This window comes from Rhododendron vialii, chromosome 10a, assembly GCF_030253575.1.
Source record: "Rhododendron vialii isolate Sample 1 chromosome 10a, ASM3025357v1".
NCBI classification, from domain to species: domain Eukaryota; kingdom Viridiplantae; phylum Streptophyta; class Magnoliopsida; order Ericales; family Ericaceae; genus Rhododendron; species Rhododendron vialii.
Window position 1 is genome coordinate 3,627,827 of NC_080566.1, and position 6,971 is coordinate 3,634,797.

The 6,971-nt window shown below is 38.9% G+C and overlaps 1 pseudogene; it reads right to left on the bottom strand.

Moving 5' to 3' along the window:
- Positions 1-1,945: 1,945 nt before the first annotated feature.
- On the bottom strand, positions 1,946-6,549 carry LOC131302750 (probable leucine-rich repeat receptor-like protein kinase At1g35710; annotated as a pseudogene).
- Positions 6,550-6,971: the final 422 nt, after the last annotated feature.

A 6,971-nucleotide genomic window follows, 5' to 3' on the forward strand; every position in this document is an offset into this window, starting at 1 on the left:
TTGGGAAGAAATATCACTTACTGAAAAACAAAAGGCTTGTCTCAAGGATCAAAGATAGGGTAGGAAAATATATTAGTTAAGTTCGAATTAAATAATGCATCCAAATAAATTAGGCAATCCAATATATATTAAACAAAATACTAGAAGTGAAAGAAATATCACTTATTGAAGGCCTCGTTATAAAATCTAAGATGATGCTTGTTCTTTTGTAAAGTATGGTGTTCTCATAGGAGTGCAATTTTGTTCACCCTCTTTAAAAGAATGTGAACATTACTTTCCTTCCTACTAGTTGAAATGGTGTGGATCCTATCACAAAGTGATGTCATACTTACCATACAATACACTTTTTGATAAGCATGACATCACTTTGTGGTAGGATCCACACTATTTCAACCAATAGAAAAGAGGATAATGTTCACCCTCTTAAGTGGAGGGTGAACAAATCTTAGGCACGATGGAAGTTCTCAATCTTCCACGCAATTGGCGCGAGTGGCACCAGTTCCTTGTACCCCCTTTTTATGTGTTTCTAGTCGTCAGAGTCATGCCTCGAGATTTCCTCATCCTAGTATTTTTCACGTGATTCGACGGCTACAAATACTTCTAAAGATAGGGAATATGAAAAACGAAAGAGTATACGGTGCCTGTACGACTAGCTTAAATTCAGTACATGGCCTTTTGAATCGGAAAGGCCGAATCGTATTACCACTTCAAAATTAGCCCTGTTATAGAATAGCAAATTAATTCAGCATCAACTCGACTCCTTAATCTTTTACGACATTCGTACTTTTAATTTGAATTTCCATCATCGATTGTCAGCTCTCCAAAATTTTTGTGAGTAAAACTTCGAATATGAAAGGCGATATTGGGTGGATACAGGATTTCAAAATTGGGTGGACAAACGTTGAAAATGGTTTTGCAACATATGAAAGGCGATATCAAATTTTCCAATTAAAAATGTGAAAATAAGTTTAAAAAAATTGTCATATGTATGTTTTTAATCAACTTATTCAATTACTAAAATCCGGTAATATATATAATATAATTGTAAATTCAGCCATGTGCATCCCTATCCATTTTAAAAAGCAAAATAATATTACAAACAATCTTAAGTGTCGCTAAAAATAGCTGTACTTTTGCAAACTCTTGGTTAGGCGGGTATTAGAATGTTTTCAAAATGATATTGGGCGGACGAACTTATATAAAAAAAACTACTATAATTCTTAATTATATAAATTTGAAACCAGCCCTCCTCTACATGATTCCCTGTAAAAATTAATTAATGGGTAACACATATGAAGTTAATTGGCTCTTTCCTCAGAAATAATTGTAATGCATGCATGGTATGAATTTCCCTTCTACCCTTTTAATGTAATTGTCAGGAGAAATTAAGGGAAATTAAAAAATTCATCTGCCATTGTTTGGTTTGGAGAGAAAGACGAAAGAAAATAAAATATATAGAATTGTTAATAGTACAATTTCTCTCTCATTTTTCTCCCATTTTTCTTTTCTCTCACTTTCCTTTTAACTTCCAAACAAACAAAGACTTTTCAAGTTTTGAAGTCTTTCTCTTTCAAATTTTCAATAATAGGAATAGTCTTATATGGGGGACCGACGGGGAATAAACCGATGGTACCAACCAATTTTGGGGCCAACTTCGGGGTCCCGTGTAAATGATCCAAACCGTTGATTATTTTTAAATATTTTATATTCCAGGTCAATTGGAATAACTATAAGTGCTCGATCCAATTTTCAATTTTTGTTTCATACTTAAGGATTCTAAATTCTGAAAGAAACATCCGACATGTGGATCATGTACTTACATTTATACAATTGATCTAAATTTTACAGAGATACTCAAAAAATATTTAAAAAATAATCAATGATTTGGATCAATTGTGACGTGTGAACCCCAAACTGAGCCCCACAATTGGTCGATACCCCATAAAAGGACCTGTGTCCACACGCCCTTGAGAGAACACACTCTATAGTGATCAATCAACAATCAATATTTAAAAACGCGCCTACAACAAAGCATGAACCATAAACCATAAGGCAGTATGTGTTTGGTTCACCGACTCAAACCAGGAATGGTCCGGTCCTTATAGCTTCTCTTAAAATAAATTCACAATAATCAAAACAACTAAGTGCCAGAAAAGGATGTGATACGCTTTTCAAACTTGGGCACTAATCACTTGCTCATTTGATTGGTTGACAAACTCCATTTTCCGATACCATAGATTCCACAATGATACTGTACAAAGGGGTGTAGCCAGAGCCTTCCGAAGAGAAAGAAACTCTTGAGACAGGCATAACATTGATGGTCGGGACTTGGGATTGGGATGTAAACATGCAAATGCCAATGTAGCAACTAGAACGATGTTCCCCGCAACTATTGGATTAGTTGGAGGCTGAAGGCGCGAATCTAGGATATCGGTTATCATCATGTTATGGCTAGGAGGCGACGTCAAGGATGAAAAGAGGTCTCCCGGATGCCTCCCCATGATCGTTTCTAGTGCCACGACTCCAAAACTATAAACATCGCACTTTTCAGTCACAACCATGGTATAGGCAAGTTCTACATAAGCACAAAGATATATGGATTTTAAAAATACATAATCGTAGATGTTTACTTTGATAAAATAAAAGCAACACCCATACCTGGTGCAATATATCCGTAAGTGCCCGCAATAACAGTTTGATTGGATGAATCAGGATGCAACAGTCTAGCAGTTCCGAAATCAGCGACAAAAGCCTCTAGTTGAGAGTTCAACAAAATGTTGTTGCTCGATATGTCCCGATGAACAATTGGTGGGGTGCAATCGTGATGCAAGTAGGATAAAGCATGTGCCATTGCTTCAACAATTTTTACCCTTTGAGTCCATCCAATTTCAGAAGCTTCGACATCGAATCTCAAGGCGCAAAATAAGCTTCCATTTTCCATGTACTCGTACACCAAGAACATGCATCTATTGTGCAAACAAAATCCGTAAAGCTTCACGATGTTTCTGTGTCGTACATTAGTCAACACTTGGATCTCATTCCTGAAACAATGGTCGAAAGCAGGGTCTTCTGCTTCCAACCGATGAAGTTTCTTCAAGGCAACTACTTTGCCACTTGGCAACTGAACTCTGTAGACGCTGCCGTATCCACCTGTTCCAATGCAATATCTGATGTCGAAGTCATTTGTTGCTTTGATGATGTCTTCATATGCAATTCTTCCATCGTAATTCCATATGGAGAAAATATCGATCCCCATGGTTCGGTGCCCTTACCTCACTTTGGATGTTTTGGGTCTTACGGAAACAAAACCACGCAACAAGCCCTAGCAAGGAAAGGAAAACTGTGATAAGGAGAGCAACGACAAGAGTAATTATCATTGTTCTTTTTACTTTATTGACCATGGAGGAAAAACAAGAGGAGCTTAGTTGTTCAATCACTAAGAATTTGTTTGATTAGAGAGATAATGGTAGAAACTGCAAGAAAGAGAACAAAAATAGAGAGCTTGCTTGACTTTTTCTTATAAAATGTGCATAAAAATTTATTTTTTTATAAGATGATTCAACAAAATTTATACTGACTTCCTTATTTGCCCTCTTTCATCCACATCTTCTCTCCTATTTTGGGTAAATCTATTCCCTCTTATTGTTTGCCAATTGAAAACACATCTAACTTCCTTCATATACAAGTTTTGCACGTCACCCCATAATTCAAATTTTTATTTTGCATTATTGGGCGATCAAAATAAAACTTTGATCATCATCTGCTTCCAATACTTAGTCAAACACAAGACCCCAAATGAGCATTATCTCTACTATAACATGTTTAAGTCTTCGTTACCTACCCAACACATATGAATTACAATTAATGCAGAAATAGCAACATAAAATAAAGACTAAACCATGCGCCTGAAAGAGTAATATAGAAAAAATTCCTATACTTACCATCAATGTTGGATCTGTGAACGTCATTTGGGGTCGAAATATTTCCCGTAGTGACCTGAGGCTGAGAAAAGTGTTCCACGGATTGGTTCTGCGCATCCTTCTTGTAAATCCATAGACGAACGAAGGCTCCAATGGAAATAGCAAAAGTGGTACTAACACCAATGACTGCAACAAGCGTTCCAATCGCAGAGAGAGTAATTTTCGTCTTTTGAGTTGGGCTCGGTTTTGTGGGGCCCACAACATTCGTGTTTCCGGTTGTGTCAACCGAGACACGTGGAGGGAGACGTGGAATGATCCCTGTAAGTCTGTTGTTGGATAGATCCAGCACTTCCAATCGTTCCAATCGCCCGAGAGTTTTTGGTATTTCGCCTTCAAGTAGATTACTGCCCAATTGGAGTTCTACGAGAGAAAATAAATTACCAATGGACTCCGGTATTGGACCACTGAGTTGATTTGAATGAAGAAATAAATAGGTAAGAGCACTCAAATTTCCAATCGTTGAAGGGATTGGACCATTAAGGTTGTTGGCATCCAAATCCAACACAACCAAATTCTCTAGCTTACCTATTGTGGGGGCGTAATTTCTTTGTGATCCTTCTTGTGTAGCTGCTCGCACGTGAGATGGCGTCGATCTTGATGTACCTGCAGAACCGGAGGGGGTTGTTCCTCCGGGGAGAAGCTCCGACGAACTAGTCAGTAGGTGGAGAAGAGAAGAAGTTTAATGAGAGAATATCTTAGAAGAGAGAAGAATGCTGTTGCTTTTTTCGTCCTCCACGTCCCCTTCTTTGTGGTGTTGCTCTTCTATTTATAGGCAAAGAGGTGGAGTGCTGAGCAAGTTGGTCATACTTTCCACGTGTCACGTTCTGCTCGGTTGGCGCCTTCTAGCAGGGCCATTTAATGAACACCACTTCCCTAGTCTTTCAGAGCCATATGGGTTGATGTCAGAAAGGTCACATCGTCCAGAGATGTCACTTCGAATATTAGAAAAGACAATTTACTTATCAGTAGATATTTATGGAAGGTTCCACAATCGTCTAGGCTCAGCGGGAACCACTTCCGCCATACGAATTATCCGAGCGTAGGATGTCCCTACCGAATCAGCCGAACAAGCGGATGTTCTTACCCGTGCGATTGATGAGACCCCGAGCGAACTCAAGTGTCGTATGTTCGGATACTGCGTATAACGTTTGGTGAAGTACTCGTGGTTCCGTCTATCCTTCGGATAACTATTGGCAAGTTTGGCCGAAGCCCAAACTTATTTACAGGTGAACTGAGATAGCTTTAATGATGGGTCAAACAGCGTGTGAACCCTCATTCCCTCTTTTTGAACCTTGTGACCCTTCGGATATTTCGGCCCCCTACACCTATTTCATGAGGGATGGAACCATTGAGTTGATTTGAATGGAGAAACAACTTGGCCAGACTAGACAAATAACAAATTGATGAAGGGGTTGAACCTTGAAGGTAATTTACACCCAAATTCATCTCGACCAATTTCTTTAGGTTTCCTATTTCAGGAGGGATGGAGCCATTGAGATTATTTGAATTGAGATACAAATGGATCAAGGTTGTCAAATTTCCAATCGATGAAGGGATTGGACCTTGAAGGTTGTTGAAACTCAAATCCAGCTCGGACAAAATCTTTAGGTTTCCTATTTCAGGAGGGATGGAGCCGGTGAGATTATTTGACTTGAAATTCAAATGGATCAAGGTTCTCAAATTTCCAATAGATGAAGGGATTGGACCTCGAACGTTGTTGGAACCCAAATCCAACTGGATCAAGTTTCTCAAATTTCCAATTGATGAAGGTATTGCACCTCTGATATGATTCCACGATAAGTTGAGGTGGACTAATTGGGTGAGATTTCCCAGGGTAGGGTGTAGAACACCTTCAAAATTAATGTTATCAGAAAGGTCAAGGTGGGCGAGCTTTGAGAGAGTACTAATAGATGAAGGGATTGCACCTCCGATATAATTCCTCGATAAGTTGAGGTGGACTAATTGGGTGAGATTTCCCAGGGTAGGGGGTATATCACCTTCAAGATAAAAGAAGTTATCAGAAAGGTCAAGGTGGGTGAGCTTTGAGAGAGTACTAATAGATGAAGGGATTGCACCTCCGATACAATTCCTCGATAAGTCGAGGTGGACTAATTGAGTGAGATTTCTCAGGGTAGGGGGTAGAACATCTTCACGATAAAAGCTATCAGAAAGGTCAAGGTGGGTGAGCTTGGAGAGAGTACCAATTTCCCCCGGAATTCCCCCAGTTAAGTAGGGAGAGCTACTGAGATCAAGATATTCAAGATTTGGCAAGGAAGACCAATTCATGTTTCCAAGATTTTTATAATACAAATTATGAGCTTCCATCCGAATGACACTTCCTTCTCTATTGCAAGTGATACCTTTCAAGTAGCAATGATTTGTTGAAGAAAAGTTCCCCCACCAACCACTATTGAGCAGAGCTTTCGCCTCTGCCAAAGATGAAAACGACGACGATGATGATAATTTTGCGGATGATGGAACTGAGAACATGCTAATACTAGCTGCCATGCTTAATATTGCTAGGAGCATAACAGAATAAACAGAAGAGGATATGCTATTATTACTCATAGTTTAAAGCACGTCTGGTTTTTTTAAAATATTAGAGCATTGGATGCAGAGAACAATGCTCAAGAGGCTTTTTTAAAATAATTTCCGGTGGACTTAGGGGCTGTTTGATAAAACTGAAAACTGAAACTGAAAGCTGAAAAATTAAGTACTGGAAACTGAATGCTGAAATTTTTAAGCTGAAAAGCTGTTTGATAAATATATTAAGTACTGAATTAAAAAAATGATGAATTAATTTTGTTCCAATTCTATCTTAATTTACTAACGGTCACAATATACTTTTGGTAATGGTGGGGGAGTGGTGGAGGTAGTAGGACTGCTGGTAGTGGTGGTGGTGGTGGAGTAGTGATGGTGGTGGTGGTGGTAATGGTGGTGGAGTGGTGGAGGTGGTAGTAGGAGCGGTGGTGTGTGGTGGTGTAATGATGG